Here is a 20,333-nt window from a genome sequence, read left to right as displayed (position 1 = left end):
TGGACTTTTATTTGTAGGGAGCGTTTTTATGACGTCTTCAATTGCATTTCTAGTGATTGGTCTGTTCAGTTGGTCTGTTTCTGCTTGATTCAGTTTTGGCAGGCTGTAAGATTCTAGAAAATTGTCCATTTCTTCCAGATTGTCAAACTTGTTGCCGTATAGTTATTCATAGTATTCTCTTATGGTTTTTTGTATTTCTGCTGTATCTGTTGTGATTTCTCCTTTTTCATTTATAATTTTGGTTATTTGGGTTCTTTCTCTCCTCTTTTGAGTGAGTCTGGCCAGGGGTTTGTCAATTTTGTTTACCTTTTCAAAGAACCAGCTCTTGGTTTTATTAATTTTCTCTATTGTTTTTTGAGTCTCTATTTTATTGACTTCTTCTTTGGTCTTTATAATTTCCTTCCTTCTGCTGACTTTAGGACTTTTTTGTTCTTCTTTTTCTAATTCATTTAGGTGGAGGGTTAAGTTGTCAACTTGGGATCTTTCTTCTTTTTTGAGAAAGGCCTGTATTGTTATAAATTTCCCTCTGAGCACTGCTTTCGCAGCATCCCATAGATTTTGAGAGGTTGTGTCTTCATTATCATTTGTTTCAAGGTAGTTTTTAATTTCCTTCTTGATTTCCTCATTGACCCATTGGTTTTTTAGTAGCATGTTGTTGAGTCTCCATGTAGTAGGTTTTTTCTCTTTGCTTTTCCCATGGTTGATTTCTAATTTCATGGCATAGTGGTCAGAGAAGATACTTGAGATAATTTCTATGCTCCTAAATTTATTGAGATTCGCTTTGTGTCCCAATATGTGGTCGATTCTTGAGAATGTTCCATGAGCATTTGAGAAGAATGTGTATTCTGCTTTTTTTGGATGTAGTGTCCTGAAGATATCAATTATGTCTAACTTTTCTATTGTTTCCTTTAGGATCTCTGTTGCTTTATTGGTTTTCTGTCTAGAGGATCTGTCCATTGATGTGAGGGGGTATTAAGGTCTCCTACTATGATTGTATTCTCATCAATATCTCCCTTTATGTCTGGCATAACTCTCTCAGACTTCAAGAAATACTACAAAGCCACAGTCATCAAAACAGTGTGGTACTGGTACCAAAACAGACAGACAGACCAATGGAACAGAATAGAGAATCCAGAAATAAACCCTGACACCTATGGTCAATTAATCTTTGACAAGGGAGGCAAGAACATAAAATGGGAAAAAGAAAGTCTATTCAGCAAGCATTGCTGAGAAACCTGGACAGCTGCATGCAAAGCAATGAAACTAGAACACACCTTCACACCATGCACAAAAATAAACTCCAAATGGCTGAAAGACTTAAATATACGACAGGACACCATCAAACTCCTAGAAGAAAACATAGGCAAAACACTCTCTGATGTCAACATCATGAATATTTTCTCAGGTCAGTCTCCCAAAGCAATAGAAATTGGAGCAAAAATAAACCCATGGGACCTAATCAAACTGAAAAGCTTTTGCACAGCAAAGGAAACCCAAAAGAAAACAAAAAGACAACTTACAGAATGGGAGAAAAGAGTTTCAAATGATGCAACTGACAAGGGCTTAATCTCTAGAATATATAAGCAACTTATACAACTCAACAGCAAAAAAACCAATCAATCAATGGAAAAATGGGCAAAAGACCTGAATAGACAATTCTCCAAGGAAGATATACAGATGGCCAACAAACACATGAAAAAATGCTCAACATTGCTGATTATAAGAGAAATGCAAATCAAAACTACCATGAGATACCACCTCACACCAGTCAGAATGGCCATCATTAAGAAGTCCACAAATAACAAGTGCTGGAGGGGCTGTGGAGAAAAGGGAACCCTCCTGCACTGCTGGTGGGAATGTCAACTGGTACAGCCACTATGGAGAACAGTTTGGAGATACCTTAGAAATCTATACATAGAACTTCCATATGACCCTGCAATCCCACTCTTGGGCATCTATCCAGACAAAACTCTACTTAAAAGAGACACGTGCACCTGCATGTTCATTGCAGCACTATTCACAATAGCCAGGACATGGAAACAACCCAAATGTCCATCGACAGATGGTTGGATTCGGAAGAAGTGGTATATATACACAATGGAATACTACTCAGCCATAAAAAAAGGATCACATAATGCCATTTGCAGCAACATGGATGGAACTAGAGAATCTCATCCTGAGTGAAATGAGCCAGAAAGACAAAGACAAATACCATATGATATCACTTATAACTGGAATTTAATATCCAGCACAAATGAACATCTCCTCAGAAAAGAAAATCATGGACTTGGAGAAAAGACTTGTGGCTGCCTGATGGGAGGGAGAGGGAGTGGGAGGGATCGGGAGCTTGGGCTTATCAGACACAACCTAGAATAGATTTACAAGCAGATCCTGCTGAATAGCATTGAGAACTATGTCTAGATACTCATGTTGCAACAGAAGAAAGGGTGGGGGAAAAACTGTAATTGTAATGTATACATGTAAGGATAACCTGACCCCCTTGCTGTACAGTGGGAAAATAAAAAAAAATAAAAATAAAAATAAAAGATGTTCAGAAGAAAAAAAAAAAGAAAATGTCAGTTGCTTTATAGGCTAAAGAGAATGTCGTCTCTGAAAGCAATCAAAAAAATGAAATAAATGTGTTTTTAAAAAGTAGAAAAAAACGGTCACAAAAGCATATGCTAAAAATACTATTTATTTATTTTTTACTATGTTACATTTAGTTTAGTGAAAAAATTGCCAACCACAAGATTAAATAAAAACACACTTGAGAAAAAAGCATTATTTCTTTAAATTTTGTTGTTAAAGCAACTGCTTTTAGGAAAGTAATTTATCTGTAATGTATCTAAAGATCTAAAGTAATCTTGAGAGTGTGATGGAGGATAATGTGAGAAAAATAATGTATATATGTATATGTATGACTGGATCACTTTGCTGTACAGTAGAAAATTTATAGAACACTGTAAACCAACTATAATGGAAAAAAATAAAAATCATTTAAAAATAAAAAATAGGAGTTCCCGTCGTGGCGCAGTGGTTAACGAATCCGACTAGGAACCATGAGGTTGCGGGTTCGGTCCCTGCCCTTGCTCAGTGGGTTAACGATCTGGCGTTGCCGTGAGCTGTGGTCTAGGTCGCAGACGCGGCTCGGATCCGGCGTTGCTGTGGCTCTGGCGTAGGCTGGTGGCTACAGCTCCGATTGGACCCCTAGCCTGGGAATCTCCACATGCCGCGGGAGCAGCCCAAGAAATAGCAAAAAAAAGACAAAAATAAAAATAAAATAAAATAAAATAAATAAAAAATAATCTTGAGATACATTATAGAATCTCTAGCAATCTTCAGATGCATTATAGATATTAGTACAATAGTATTTATTGTAGAACAACATGGCAAATGCATGTTAATCATTTAAAATGTATCTTTTAGATGAAGCACCTGACGCCTAGAGAGATTAAGTAAACTAACCAATGTTACAAAACAAGTCTGTGCTTGAGTCAGTAGATAATGTTTGGAGTTTTTTTGTGTGAACATGATTTCTTTAAAATGTGGTGGGTTTTGCTTTAGAATGGGCAACATTCAAAATTTTTGCTCACAAAGGCACAGACTTACTTGAGATAAGTAATGGGCTTTCATTACCCCCCAGAATCTGGCTCTCTCAATTATCTTCCCATGTTAAGGACTGTTGAGGAATCCTCTAGGATATTCATCAACATCCATTCATTATGCTTTGTACCTGGCATGTATTATGTTAATGCTAAATGCTTTATATACACTATTTTATCACATAAAAGCCCTTCAGAGTTCATATAATTTCCAATTTGAAGTGAAAAAACTGAATCTTAGAAAATAAGTTACTTACCCAAAGTTACAGAACAATTACATGGTAGAGATTTAAAAAAAAAAGTCATCCATCACTTACCAAAAGATGATCACATGTTTTGATAGTACAGTAATGTATCTCTGGTTACAGAATCTGTCCACTGATAGCACTTGAGAAAATAACAAATATGAAAATGAAATAGTAGTTCTTTACTTGAACAAAGTTACATCTTGTCAAATGTGTAAAATTCACTACTTGGCAACTGTCAGTACAATAATTCAAGCAATACGTATATTGATATTGTTACTAATGGGTGAGTAATGGTGAATAGGATTTTTATATAATCATAGAGTATCTCCTACCAATTATATGTTAATTACAAAGGGAATTGTAGTAATGTTATGGTGGTAAGATGGGGGAACCACCAACTTTGGGATAAATGTATGTATCTCCGTATATAATGTACTGACAGAGATGCAACATCACTTTTCTGCATTCCTGACAAAATGTATAACTTAAATCTAAACAAGAGGAAATATCATGTAAGCCCAAATGCAAGGATACTCCATAAAATTTTTGTGCTTTTCAAAAATATTAAGGTCATTAATTACAAAAAAAAAAAAGGCTAAAAACTCTTTCCCGGATAAAGTAGACTGAAGAAACATAACAACAACATTTAATGTACAATTATGAGTGGGATTTTAGACTGGCAAAAATAATTAGAATGGACATTTTTGCAACGGTATGTGAAAATTATATATGGATCATGGATTAGATAGTGGCATCGTATCAACATTGAATTTTCTGATGGTGAAAATTGTACTATGGTTATGTAAGGGAATGCCATCATTCTTAAACACACAACTCTTTATTAGTAAAGTGCCCAGAGGTTGACCTGGTTTAATTTAATTCTTGTATTTACCTGCATTTAGTTGCATTTGCAACACAACAGTTATACTATCTGAGTGTACATGGGTCTTGGTTTGCTTCATTTTGTTTGCTCTTTAACTTACATTAAAAAAAAAATGAGTGAACCCTAAGTTATCTGTGGCTTGTCAAACTGGAAGTGTAATAGCAGGGTCTGTATTCTAACACATACAGAAGATAAAAGCTGAAGACCCACAAAATAGACATTCTAGCTAATGCATAAATCTGTCTGGAGAAGTTTGCTTTGCATTATGGATGTTTATGTCAGTGAGCTTGTGTATTAGTCCAGTTGAGTTAGAGTCTTGTCTCCTTTGTAATATCATTGATGACAGGCTAGTCTTTAGAAGAGAAAATAATTGAATTCTATCCTGCTTTTCAGGTTTTCTTTTTTCCCCATGGGCATTTATAGGTATGTTTTTTACAGCATAATTTCATCTATTAGTTATTTCTGTGACTCTTCAAATTTCCATCAGACACAGGCAATACCATGGAATATATAGATTACCTGATAAATATCATGTATTACATTGAAGTGTTCAATCCTTAATTTTTTTGACAAGGCACAGATATTTTACCCTGAATTTCTTCTCCTAGTGACTTATAACATGTCTCTAATGAAATACATCTTTTGATACATTTAATAAAATAATGAATAAAACTGCCACTAGCATATCATTCTTATAAAAATGAGAGATTTTTAAGTATTTTTACAGCTAATAAATTGCTGATTTTAGGATATTTTTTAAGTCACAGAAATTTTTAGACATTTTCATAATACGTTTCATTATGTTGTTTTACCTCTTTATAAACCACTTTATTTCAATAAGTGCAATTTAATTTAAATTAATAGGTGTGGGATTCCCGTTCAGAGAATACAAGCAAATGTTCAAATTAGTTACAAACAAATTTTAAAACATGATATCTTTTATCTCAGTTTTTTGTGATATGTGCATCTGGAAAAAGATAAAAGTTATTTGATTTTTTTTGTGTTTTTTGTTTTTGTTGTTGTTGGTTTTGTTTTTAGGGCCACACCTGTGGCATATGGAAGTTCCCAGGCTAGGGGTCTAATCTGAGCTGCAGCTGCTGGACCACAGCCACAGCAACGTGCCAGATCCAAGTCGCATCTGCAAGCCATGACACAGCTCAAGGCAATACCAGATCCTTAACCCACTGAACAAAGCCAAGAATTGAACCTGCATCCTCATGGTTACTAGTCAGGTTCTTAACCCTCTGAGCCACAACAGGAACTCTGGATGTATTTTTAAGAATATTTATTTTGTTCAAAGATGTGGAACTATTGAATGTCAAAAGGAACAGATGCATAGTAATTATAAATTAATGTTAGGGTAAGAGAGGGAAAAAACTGACAGGTGCATGTTTCTTTTTTTTTTAACCATTAAATATTTTATATAGCATAATGAATAATTTAACTGGTAAGAATAACAAAAAATAATACACCTTCTGAAAATAAGTAAAATATAAAATGCATAAATTGGTTAAAAAAACAGTGTAACTATATAAATATGTCCTCACAGTTTGTCACATCTTATTGATTCTTCAATAAAGGCATTACACCATTCTAGGTGATGTGATAAACATGACATTATAGACCTTACATTGTACCATGGAGAGAAATGGTTATTAATAATACAATTTTAGAACTGTATTATTTAATTGTACAGTGGCATTATTTAATTATAATTATCATAAATTCTTTGATGGAGAGGAAATCAGAATCAGTTCTAAGAAGACTTCAGCATTCCAAGAATGATGTCAAATGACCCTCTTCATGGTGGATTATGCACTTATTTACTATGAGATACATATCTTCTCCAGAGATTCCTTGTTTGTGTATCAATTGTAGATTTTCGGTTTATAGTTATTCTGAAGTTTCGATATAAGAGTCTATATATATATGAGATTGTTTTAAGTTGTTGTTCTCTTAATTGCAAGTTCATCTCCAGTGTCCTGAATTTGTACCCACCTCTTCTCATGATTTCTGATTTTGGTGGTATAATTGTGCATGGATGATTTAGTATCTTTACTGTATATATACCTTTACTGGTGAGCCTTGTCATTTATGGCATTTTTGTTTCCTGTTGCTGTCTTGTCTTTTCTGCCTACAGAAGTTCCTTTAGTATTTGTTGTAAGGCTGGTTTAGTGTTGCTGAATTCTCTCTCAACTTTTGCTTATCTGTGAAGGTTTTGATTTCTCCTTCAAATCTGAATGAGAGCCTTGTTGGGTAGAGTAATCTTGGTTGGAGGTTTTTTCCTTTCATCACATTAAGTATATCATGCCACTCCCTTCTGGCCTGCAGAGTTTCTGCTGAAAAATCTGCTGATAACCTTATTGGGGTTCCCTTGTATGTTATGTGTTTCTTTTCCCTAGGTGCTTTCAAGATTTTCTCTTTATCTTTAATTTTGGTCAGTTTGATTAATATGTGTCTCAGTGTATTCCTCCTTGGGTTTATTTTGTATGGTACTTGTTGTGCTTCCTGGATTTGAGTGAGTGGTTCCTTTTCCAAGTTAGGGAGGTTTTTGGCTATTATCTCTTGGAATATTTTTTTCTGTCCCCTTCTCTCTCTCTCTCCTCCTTCTGGCACCCCTATAATATGGATGTTGATGTGTTTAACGTTGTCTCAGAGTTCTCTGAGACTCTCTTCATTTGTTTTCAGTCTTTTTTCTCTTTTCTGTTCTGCATCTGTAATTTCCACTAATCTGTCCTCTACCTTGCTTATTCGTTCTTCTGCCTCCTGTATTCTGCTGTTAGCTGCTTCTAGTGAATTTTTTATTTCAGTTATTGTATTTTGCATCTCTTCTTGTTTAAATTTTATATCTTGTATCTCTTTGGTCAGGGTTTCCTGTAAAGTATCCATCTTTGCCTCCAGTTTATTCCTAATGTCTTGCATCATCTTTAGCATCAACAGTCTAAAGTCTTTCTTGGAGGCTAAGAATCTCCTCATCACTTAGCTGATTTTCTGGGATTTTTCCTTTCTCCCTTATCTGAGTTATAGTTCTCTGTCTTTTCATTTTTATAGGTTTTTGGTGTGGTGACCTTTTTATAAATAATAGAGTTGTAGCCTCTCTTACTTCTGGTATCTGCCCCCCTTGTGGCTGAAGTTGATATGGGGGCTTGCTGGGGGCTTGCTGTTGGCTTCCTGATGGGAGGGGCTGATGCCTACCCACTGGTAGGTGGAGTTGATTCTAATCCCTCTGGTGGGTGGGGCTTAGTCTCTGGATGAGATTAAAGGCAGCTGTGTGCCTGAGGGGTCTTTAGGTAGCCTGTTTACTGAGGGGTGGTGCTGTGATCTCACCTGGATTGTTGTTTGCCCTGGGGCCTCTCAGCAGCTGACTGATGGGGCGGGGCCAGATTTTCCCAAAATGGCCACCTCCAGAGAAAGGCAGCTACTGAATATTCCCTAGAGCTTTGCCTTCAATGTCCCTCCCTCACAACAAGCCACATTCACCCCTGTTTTCCCAGGATGTCCTCCAAGAACTGCAGTCAGGTTTGACCCAGATTCCTATGGAGACCTCGCTCTGCCCTGGGACCCAGTGCACGTGAAAGTCCGTGAGTGCCTTTTAAGAATGGGGTCTCTGTTTCCCCCAGTCCTGTGGAGCTCCTGTGCACAAGCCTCACTGGCCTTCAATGCCAGATGCTCCAGGGGCTCTTTCTCCTAGTGCCAGATCCCCACACGTGAGGGTTTGCTGTGGGGCTCAGAACTCTCACTCCTGTAGGTGAGTCTTTCTCTGTGAACCAGTTAGTTTTCAGTCTGTGGAGCTTCCCACCCAGGAGGTATGGGGTTGTTTATATCACAATATCGCCCTCCTACATCTTGATGTGGCCTCCTCTTTTTCTTCTGGAGTAGGGTATCTTTTTTAAGGTTTCTGGTCCATTTGGATGGGGATTGCTCAGTTTTTAGTTGTGAATTTTGTTGTTTTTAGGAGAGAAGTTGAGCTCTAGTCCTTCTATTCTGCCATCTTAATCCTCTCTCTCTATCAACAGGTGCATGTTTCTTTGTAGGTTAGGCAAGAAATGCAAAATAATTTTGGGTCTGATTCTTCACTAGCAGTTTTATAGGACTCTACATAGTGCCAGTGACCTTTGTAGAACTCTGGAGAAGACCCAGTCCTCAATCCATCTTGTCCTTTATGTGCCTTGTGGTGTAAAATAAGAATAGATATCACTCACCTCCTCAGATTTTTTTTTCTGATGAATTATATCAAATTATAAATGAGCCTTTTGTCACAATATCATGTTTAATAAAAATTTCTCATGAAAGTTTATACTGTAATTGATGTAATTTCAGGTAGGAAGATGAGAGAGATGTAGCCCAGAAATACCATAAAAAGTAACAAAAGAGAGAAAAATAGGTAAGTTGGAAAGATAGGATTTTTTCTTCTTTTTTTTTTTTTCTTTTTTTTTTGGCTGCATCCAAGACATGTGGAATTTCATGGGCCAGGGATCAAACCTGTGCCACAGCAGCAACCCAAGCCACTGCAGTAACAATACCAGATCCTTAACCCACTGTGCCACAAGAGAGCTGCAGAAAGATAGTAATATTTAAGCACTAAAACTAAATACCTGTTGAGGAAGGAATTTATCGACCTTAGGCAGTAAATTGTTTAGAAGAGAAAATCATAATGTTATTAGCAAAAGAAAATAAATTGTCTAGATCCCTCCTGAAACTACTACCAAGTTTGTTGTTCTCCTTTACAGAAAAATTTTCTCAAAAACATTGTAGCATATGTTCAAGTCTTGAAAAATTTTTGTGTTTGGAAATTTGTACACAATATCAAATATCAAAAATATAGCATCTTTACTTTCTAGAGCTAGTTCCCCACCTCTCCCCTCTTTCTTTCTTTCAAAGTTTAATCTTGCTGAAGTCAGGTTAGTGGGAGAGAGGGGAAGGAAATAAATTTAGCCATTATTTTAAAGAATGTAATTTGGATTAATCCACTTATATTACAGCTTTTTGATAAACATTCCATGTTACAGACTCTTCTGTCTTCCATGTTTCTAGCCAAAAGGAATCTTAGCAAAGGGAATTTTTTAAAATATCTATTCATGTCAATGACTCTCTTGGCTATTTCTAAACTATAAGCTCAGGGATACTCTGTTACTAGGCTGGATGCAGAGATTCACAAAGAGATTTGCAAATTTCTCAGTCCTCTAGAAATGCTTTCAGACTCTCCTAGGTTTTCCTTAACCTATTTAGGTATTTCTATAGCCACTTCAACCCCATTCTGAAGGCAGTGGGGATAAAGCAGTACTTAGTTTAACCCCTTTCTCTCCTCTAATTCCCCTATCCCTACTTATTGGGTGGACATTTTAGCATACCATTGGTTGGGAGAAAAAGGATTCCTTGCAGCAGGGCATTAAGTAGGCTCTGCTTTGAGCACTTAGAGCCAAGGTCTGGTGGAGACACACACATGCCATCCTGCTTTCCTTCTGGTACCTAAAATACCTCTGGCTATACTTCTTCATGGTCTATTAAGAGTATGATAGGGAATGTGCTTGCATCATCTAACCTCTCCTCAATAAAGAATAAAATAAAACTATTTAAAAATATCATGGTTTGCTTTTATAGTAAAGAAGAAAATACTTTGAATAAAATTAGCAAAAGTTTAAGAAATTTACTAAGGCCAGTTCTACTTTTTACTTGTATTTATGTAGAAAAAAGGAAGTTAAAATTTCAACAGCTTTTTTTTTTTTTTTCTTAAACATAAAGTATATTCCTAGCCAGGAAAATGGGTAAATCTAGAGAGATGTTCAAGGAATTTATTAAACTGTCAACTTGCCCTACAAACAGTAGCATCTTTTAATTTATCATTGATTGAATGAAATATTCGTTTTTTTGTGTGTGTATATAACCTAGGCAGTACATTTGGCTTATCTTTGAAAATTTAATACACGGTTTTCTAACCTTTAAAAATCAGTACAATACAAAATCAAATTTTGGTTATAATTTTTTATTTCAGTAAATTGAGAAACTTTTTCGTTTTGACATCTGCAGATCCTCAGTATATTTCTTAAATTTCTATGTTTACTTTGGTAATAAAGACATTTGTGAAGTATATCTAGTATTTTTATCATTCTGTTTAATAGCATTATTGAGCTGTTTATCAATTTAAATATTATAAAATTCATTTTTTGTAGGTGTGCAATTTAATAATTTTAGTGAATTAATACTGAAAATCCCACATCCCAGGAAACTCTTCTGAGGCAAATCCACAAGACTGATTATTCTTCACATTCTAATTATCCTGAAAGTAGTCTCACATCTGTTTACAGTTAATCTCACCCCCATGCTCACCCTTAGGAACTTATTCCTTTGCTTTTTCTATAAATTTGCCTTTTCTAAATATTTCATATAAAAATAAACAGATAATAGTATTTTGCATCTCACGTCTGCATTTAGAATAATATTTTTGAGATTCATTCATGTTGTAGCATGTATCAACATTTTTTTCCTTTTAATTATCAACTTCTCAATTTTACCAATTTTTTCTCTAACTCATCACTTATAGTCATTTGAATTGTTTCCAGTTGGGACTGTTAGAAGTAATGTTGCTTTGGAAATTTGCATACATGTCTTTGTGTGGGTATTAGAAAAATTTCTCTTGCATAGATCATAGAATTAGAATTTCTGGATTTATGATTCATTTTTAGTTAAATTTCATGTATGGTGTGAGTAAGGATCTATTTTGCCTCTTCCTCCTCTCTTCTTTTTCTTTCTTGCATATGAATATCCATTTGCTCCAGCATCATTTATAAAAGCATATCCTTTCCCATTAAATAGTATTGCCATCTTTGTTGAAAATAAATGACCTTAAAGGAAGGGTTTATTTATGAACTCTCGATTTCAGTGCATTGATCTATATGCTTGTCAATGCTTTGTTTATACACTGTCTTCATTCCTGTGGATTTAAAGTAAGTTTAAATCAAATACTGTAATCTTTCAAATGTGGTAGTGTTTTTACATATGTATTTTAGGTATTCTAGTTCTTTTGCTTCTCTGTATAAATTTTAGGGTGGACTTTTTAATATCTACAAATAAACCTGTCAGTATTTTGATATGGCATTCAATTTATAGGTCAATTTGGTTTTAATCACCACTGTAACAATATTGAGTCTTCTAATCAGTGAATATGAAATGTCTCCATTTATTTAGATCTTTTTCTTTGCAATGTTTTGTAATTTTCAGTATGTCTTATGTTCTTTTGTTAAATTCATTCCAAAATAATTTATTTTTTCTGATGCTAGTAGGAATAGAACTGTTTTCTAATATTATTTCAGATTATTTACTGCTAGTATATAGGGATAAGTAAATTTTGAATATTGATCTTCATTGTGAGTTTGTTAAACTCATTTATTAGTTCTTATTGTTCCCCCTCCACCTGCCTCCACCTTAGAATTTTCTACACAAAGGATAGTGTTACTTGCACATAAAGATATTTTTCCTTTTATCTTTATGATCTAGACGCCTTTTACTTATTAATTTAATTTAAAAATATTTTTCCACTATTTAGAACCTTAATGTCTAATAGAGGTTGCCAATATGAATACCCTGGCTTTATTCCAGATTTTAATGGGAAAGCATGCCAATTCTTGTCTACATTATTTCTTATGGAATTTATGCCATTGTGTGTGTGTGTGTGTGTGTGTGTGTGTGTGTGTGTGTTAAATCCTTTATCTTATTGATGCTCTATGAATTGGTCCATTAAACATAAATTTTCAAATTTGTTGGCATTAAGTTTTTATATTCTCACAATAGAAAAATTGATGCTGAGGCAAAAATCTAGTTTGGTGTTGAAAATAAATGAGTTTTGCTTAAGATTTATTAAATTTATATTTTAAAGGAAAATACATGAGGGAAAGAAAAGGATTAATAGAAAAGGAAAGGAAGTTCAGAATATTGGCACGTTACCAAGCCAGATAAACTGTTAAGAAGGCTGGGCTGGAGAGTTAAATACCAAAGGTTGTAAAATTCTATGGTAAGGTAGAAATATACAGGAAGATATTCCAAATTTGGCATATTAGAAAAGGAAATGTTCTTATGATCTCTGAAAAAATATGCTTCATAATTTCATAGGGATTAAAGCAATTAGAGGCTTGGATAAAGTAAGAATAAAATGTAATAGATAAATATAGGCCAACTAGAATTTTGTGGTCTGGGACATAAATTAGGGAAGGCATTAAAGTCGAGATAGAATTCTCTGACTTTGTTTTATTTAATTAATTAATTTATTTATTTATTTTTGTCCATTTTTAGAGCTGCACCCATGGCATATGGAGGTTCCCAAGCTAGGGGTTGAATTGGAGCTGTAGCTTCCAGCCTATGCCACAGCCACAACAGCACTGGATCCAAGCCGCCTCTGCAACCTACACCAGAGCTCACAGCAATGCCAGATCCTTAACCCACTGAGCGAGGCCAGGAATTGAACCTGCATCCTCATGGATACTAGTTGGGTTCGTTAACTGCCAAGCCATGATGGGAACTCTAACTTTGTTTTGTTTTAATTATTAAGATGTATATGAATTAGAAGTTCCTGCTTTGGCACAGTGGGTTGAGGATCTGGCATTGTCACAGCAGTGGCATAGGCCTCAAAGATTCAGATTTGATCACTGGCCTAGGAACTTTGTATGCTTTGGTTGCAGCCAAAAAAAGAAGAAAAAAAAGATATATGCATTACATGATAGGTAATATATATCACATACCATATATATAAGATGGATATAACATATATGAAATATATAATATAAGATATATTTGATCTATATATTTATATATATAAATGATAAACATTCTATCTTTGAATTGGAAACTATTAGCAAAAAAAGAATAATTTAAAGGAGAAAATGAATGTGGTTGTACCATTTTTGAGACTAAGAAATTGTTGGGAATTGAAGCTCAGGTGCTAACATTTATTTGAAAAAACAGAAGGGTTTTTTTTCCTCCAAGTTAGTTTATTATAGAGACAGACGGTTTCATCTTCATCAAGTAGGAGGAAAGCACATGTCATGAGATTGAAGTATTTTTGGTTTCAGATCAGAAGTTTGAGAAGTGAGAATTATATAAAATTCTATATAATTAGATCAAGTAAAATGAAGGATAGATTTTGACTGAAGATCATACAATATGCTCTTCAGATAGGGTAGAAATAGCATAGGCTGTAGTTAGGCATTAAATTTAATAAATTGGAAGACAATAAATAGATATTCTTTCTTGGAAAAAGAAGGGGTAACTCTTTCTTGATTTCTATAGGTACCTCTAGCTAAGTCAGGAAGCTGATTTTACTAAAATAAGTGGTGATATCTTTACTCTAGAGGAAGGCTAACTTGACTACTTCTCCCCACCAACTTATATAACATAAATTATTTCTTTTTTGTTTGGTTTTTGTTTTTATTAATTTTTATGTTGAAATATAGTTGATTTACAGTGTTGTACTCATTTCAGGTATACAGCAAAGTGATTCAGTTATAAATATATATATAAAATATATATATTTATATACATATACATAAAATCTTTTTCAGATTATTTTACCACGTAGGTTATTACAGAATATTGAGTGAAATTCCCTGTGTTCTACAGTATGACCTTGTTGATTAACTTAAATTTTTTCTTAAAAAAAAAAACTTGAATAACTGTTTTCCAGTATGTAATCTTTAAAAATGTACCTTAATTGGAGGAAAAAAACAAGAAAATAGAAGGCTTGAGCACTCTTTGATTCTTTTATATTATTCTGTGCTTACTGGATAAATAAAATTTTAAATGATTCCAAGAGATTATGAGAAAATTACATTGACTTGTTTTAATTTCTTTTCATTCAAAGAACAATAACTTGTTTAAACTGGTGTAGAGAGGTAACTACATTACATGCCAATATTTTTGTATGGCCCAAAATATTTTTAAAGCAAAGCTTTATCTTTATATAATCTGTATTTCATTTCCATTAACAGTGTTTTTTTAAATATAACACTGTGAGAAATCTTCAATATATACATTTGCTTTATAAATTTATAAATAGATTTTAAAGATTTTACTTCATAATTTATAAGTAGTTAACCATAAAGACCATCTAGCACCCAATGTTCAGATAATGGATACATATACTTAAATTCCTAAGTATTTTAAAGGTCTCTACTTGGAATGTCATATAAGAAAGTGAGATTTTTAAACCACAGTGAGTTTTTTTGTTTGTTTGTTTTTTGCTTTTTAGGGCCACACTAGCAGCATATGGAAGTTCCTGGGCTAGGAATCGAATTGGAGCTATAGGTGCCAGTCTATGCCACAGCCACAGCAACACAGGATCTGTCTGCAATCTAGAACGCAGCTCAAGGCAACACCAGATCCTTAAGCCACTGAGCGGGGTCAGGGATCGAACCCACAACCTCATGGTCACTAGTTGGATTTGTTTCCACTTCACCACAACAGCAACTCCTGAAACCATAGTTTTAATTATAAAATCCACCTATCAAATCTGAGTGATGTGATAAAGGAGTTTGGTTCTCATTAACCACTGCATATTTCTTAATTATCTAATACTTTAAGATTTTTCTCTGTTGTGAGAACAGATAAAGCTTTAACTAGTTTTCCATAATATTCTACAAATAGGAAGTGTGGAAATAGCAGACAGTCTCTAAAAGCTCTGCAGACCTAACCAATTATAGTTGAAAGGACACAAAACCCTGTGGACTAGTTAGTACACATGTCATTATCAACAAGTTAATACACTGTCAAAGATATGGTGCCAATAATGTGTCCTATCAGTGAAATGTTCATCAGCATATGTATCTTCACATTTGTAAATGTAAAATGGTGTTCTTTAGTTTTATCATAGAAGGCTTATATCATACCTGCTCCCTGATTTTATTATACTTTTAATTAATTAAAAATTAATACGGGAATTCCTTCTGTGGTGCAATGGGTTAATGATGTGGTTTGTCCCTGTGGAGGTACCTGTTCTATCCCTCACCCTCACAGTGTGTTAAGGATCTAGCATTGCTGCAGATTTGGTGTAATCACAGCTACAGCTTGGATTCGATTGCTGGCCTGGTCTGGCAACTTCCATATGCTCTAGGGACAGCTGGAAAAAAAATAATGCAGAAAAAAATACATATGTATATTTATGACTGCAAAAGTGTCTATTACTTTTAGTACAAACAATGCATTTTTAACCTAAAATATAAGAAACTCTAAATTGACAAAGTTAATTCCAAATCAAATTAACTAATACACATGCTTTATATTCAGTCTAGAAACAGAGTGGGCTAATGGTGTTAGGAATAGTTTTTTTTTTTTTTTTTCCACTCTGGAAATCAACATTCCTGTACTGTATCCCTAAATGAGTTCAACTAGGTAAGATCTTAGCAGATCACTTGTACCAGAAAGTTTCAGAAATATTTTTCACAGGTATTAATAGCAAACATCCTTTAAATGCAAATCTCTATTGTATATTTATTAAGATCCACTACTAAGAAATTAAACTCTACCTGAATGACTAGCACATTGACCAAATCCACAGCCTACTGAAAGCTCATTCAAACAAATGGCATCTTGGGTCCAGAGATGCAAGGATAAATATTTTCACATCAAACTAGTTCTCCTGGCATTGTTCAGATAGATTTTTAGCCACTTCTGTGCTATTCTTCAGAAAAGTTCATGAAGGTTAGTTTGTACATATCCATCTCCTGGGGACTCTAATGTAATTTTACCTGGAGTTCAACACTTAATACAAAGCTTTATTAAAGATTGTAGCAAAGCAAAATTAAAAGATAAGAAAAAAAATGTCTAGGATTTCCCATTGTGGCTCAGTGGGTTATGAACCCAACTAGCATCAATGAGGAGACAGATTTGACCCCTCGTCTCACTCATTGGGTTTAGGACCTGGTGTTGCCATGAGCTGTAGTGTAGGTCACAGACACAGCTCAGATCCTGAGTTTCTGTGGCTGTGGTGTAGGCTGGCAGCTGCAGCTCTGATTAGACCCCTCGCCTGGAAACTTCCATATGCCACCCTAAAAAGTCCCCCCTCCGCAAAAAAAAAATCTACTGCTAACAAATGAGCAGAATTGGATACTCTTTTAATGGCCCATAGGAATAATGCATTATAATACAAATTGTAATGCCTAAGTGCCTACCATTTGATATATTTTAGAGCCTGGCATCTCCCTGTGTGGAAGAGGGCCAGTAGCATCAGTAACACCTGAACTCTTGTTAGATATGTACTACCTCAGGCCCAGCCCAGACATCAGAATCTGCCTTTTAAAGATGCCTGGGTGATCTATGGGCCCACAAAAGTTTGGGAAGTCCTGATTTAGAAATTATGCTTTCATCCACCAATTCTAACTCCTTCCTGAGTACCATATGTATACCAGACTCTGTTAGACACTGTGAACATTAAGATAAATTGTTTCTTCACAGAAGAGTCTCACAGTCTGGTAGGAAAGGCAGGCAAGCACATATGGTGATAGCTGGATGAACAGAGTGCTAAGGAAACAAGAAGAGGAAATAAGTCTAGTCCCTTGTGATGATCAGAGAAGATAAAAAGACTGACATTTCAACTAGACCTTTAAAGATGGGAAGTATTCAAGCCTTTAAGCCTTCATTAGTGTATTTATGAGAAGTCTGCTTAGAGTTTGATTTTCCATCAAGTCTTCAATTCCATCTACATAGTCAGAGCAGGTCTATCCAGCCCCTCACAGGATCTTTACCCCTCTGCACATTGGGATACTCACTGCTTTATGCCCCATGATGGTTGTGTTTTTGCTAAATGTGTATAACTTGATCCACATGATTAAATGCGTGAGATTTATATAGTAACCACAGGAAGCACCAGACTTCCTTATCTTCCTTAGGTCTCCTGAATGTCATCCTACTCTGCACATGCCCTTTTCAGTCTCCATCTAACCCCAGGCTCCCCCACAAAAGAAAGCTTTGGAACTCATTGTTCATCAATAGCAAAATTTCTTCTATTGTCAACCTCTGAATATTTCCTTAACCATTTCGCAGAAGTCTGGATCCCTCTCATGATACATTATTTTCCCCCGAAGTTGCCTCAAGTGGTACTTGTTTTTCTTTCATACCTCATAAGACCACTGTGCTTAAAGCTGGATTATTTTTCCTTTTGGTTGCTCATTGATAATTCCATACCTCTCTCCTGTTTGTCCTAAAACACACAAGCTTCATGACATTTTTGGCTTTTACTGTCTTACAGTCCATCACTAGCATTGTCATCTACAAATACCTGGGCTCTCAATCTCTCAGAGATTATCAACTACTATTTCATTGTTGTTCTCCTCAAATCTACCTAGGTCTTATTTCTTGGTGATTTGAATATATACAGAGATGATCCTGTCAACCCTTTGGCCCTTCTGTTCCTTGAAGTGCTCCCCCCAAAAAAGCTTGGCCATCACTTATCTTAACCACTTTCTCCTCTGGTCACATCCTAGACCATGTCAATTCCTACTTTTACAACCTTTCCATAATCTCATTTCCATATAACTCATTGTTTGCTTATTCCTGTTTCATTCTTGTTCATTTCTCTAGAATTGCACATCCAACAATCTGTTCATCTTATTGACCTCTTATTTGTTGAGCCTACAGTCTCATTGCTGGTCCTTTCTCCTCTCTTCCTCAAGCCTGTGCCTTTTCTTTCTTCTGTCTGCACCTACACCCTTGAATTGTCTGGTTTCCTCTTATCAATTTACATATCTCTCTGCTGATGATACTCAATTCCTATCTCCAGTTACACCTTTTTCTTTAACTCCACACTAAACCTAATGTGTTCCATGCAGGTACTTAGTTTTGCTTTTTGTTTGTGTATCTCATTTATTTGAACAATGTCTAGAACATGGTAGGCCTCCAATAAGTATTGAATGTATTCTTTTCCCACCAAAGCAAAGAAATGGGTACATGGCCTACTGAAATAATTTCTGGTAATATTATATGGTTGAAATAAAGAATGCATGTGCATCTGTATGGATGGGGATACTGGTTGAGCTGATTTTAAATAGTTTGTACTTTATCTTTCAGACAGGGAGGCACCTCAGATGATTTTAAGCATCTGAAGTTTCTACCTTCAGTGAGCAGGTAGATGGTGAAGTCCTTAACATAGACGAAGTATGGTAAGTGAGGCAGTTTTTGTAGCTCTGAAGAACTCTTAGAGTTTTGTTTTTGGTTTTTTTTTTTTTTTTTTTTTTTTTTGGGAGGGGCATGTCCACAGCATGTGGAAGTTCCTGGGCCAGAGTCTGAACCCACTCCACAGAAGTGACCCAAGCCACTTCAGTAACAACGCTGAATCCTTAATGCACCACAGGAGAACTCTTAGGACTCTTATAGTTTGAGTTTGAGATTCTTATGACCAAAATATAAATCCTTAAACAGTAGTTACGTGAGCATTAAGGTCAAGAGGAAGGGTATCAGCTATAGATAAAAATGGCAAGGAAGGAGTTCCCATCGTGGCTCAGTTGTAACGAACCCAACTCTCCATGAGGACACAGGTTCGATCTTTGGACTCGCTCAGTGGGTTAAAGATCCAGCATTTCTGTGAGCTCTGCTGAAGTCTGCAGACGTGGCTGGGATCAGCATCACTGTGGTTGTGGTGTAGGCCGGCAGCTGTGGCTCTGATTCGACCCCTAACCCGGGAACCTTCATATGCTGTGGGTGTGGCCCTAAAAAGACAAAAAAAAAAAAAAAAAAAGCGAGGAAGATTCAAACTTATATATTGTGAATAAGTTTAACTGGATTTTTGGGTCTCTTCCAATAGAGTACTACTTTATGTCAGTTTACTTATATGATTCACAGAAACACTTTTCTTTACAATAGAAATATAAAAATCTAGTTTTTTAGGACAACTATATCAAATATATTATAAAATATGCAAAAAAAATTTCTTTTTAACGAAATGGCCTATGGATATAAAAATAACATTCTTTGTTCCCAGCTAATCTCAGTTCATCAAAAAATTATTTCCTTGTGTTTAAAGGATATGCAAATGCTTTATACACACATACATATGCCCATTCATCCACCTCTGCCCCAACCCCCATGTATGTATTATCTATTTCTCTCTCTCTCTCATCTATCTTATTTATCTACCCAAACCACATCTATAATCTTTACACTCATAAAGTTTTCATAAATCAAAAATTTTTCTTTAATAAAATATTTTTTATCATAGTGTCTTATTATTTTATAGAATCAGACTCATAAATCATCCTTAGAAAAGAATTCATAGCCTGAGCACAGTAGCATGATTTCAGTTATCTGTTATGTCATGTATATTTCTATAAATTTCATAAGCAAACTTGCTTGTGAACAACAAATGTATGCAAAGACAAAATGTGCATAGACAAATTTTATATGTGTGTGTGTATACATATATATATATAAATGAATGTCATCTAAAATATTGGGATGAAGAATTCACACTGATGTGTGTTTCTAGGAAGGCTTTTCATAAGAATTTGGAAAAAATATGATACTTTAAATTATGCAGTTTTGTTCCAGTGTAAAAATGTCTCTGCCCATATAATGAATGGCTTATCTGATAAAATAGATGAATGTGAGAAAATTGGCCAGACT

General features: G+C 35.0%; 1 long non-coding RNA gene across 1 annotated transcript in view; it reads left to right on the top strand.

The window, feature by feature from the left end:
• Positions 1-20,333, top strand: part of LOC106509513 — a 202,014-nt gene that overhangs the window by 90,063 nt on the left and 91,618 nt on the right. Inside the window, exon 3 of the long non-coding RNA XR_002341838.1 lies at positions 18,783-18,874. This is a non-coding gene — a long non-coding RNA (uncharacterized LOC106509513). The remainder of the gene's footprint in view (positions 1-18,782; positions 18,875-20,333) is intronic.

This window comes from Sus scrofa, chromosome 2 (assembly GCF_000003025.6).
Source record: "Sus scrofa isolate TJ Tabasco breed Duroc chromosome 2, Sscrofa11.1, whole genome shotgun sequence".
In the NCBI taxonomy this organism is placed as follows: Eukaryota; Metazoa; Chordata; class Mammalia; order Artiodactyla; family Suidae; genus Sus; species Sus scrofa.
The sequence above is the reverse complement of the archived record's forward strand: the minus strand, read 5'-3'. Positions and strand labels throughout refer to the sequence as shown.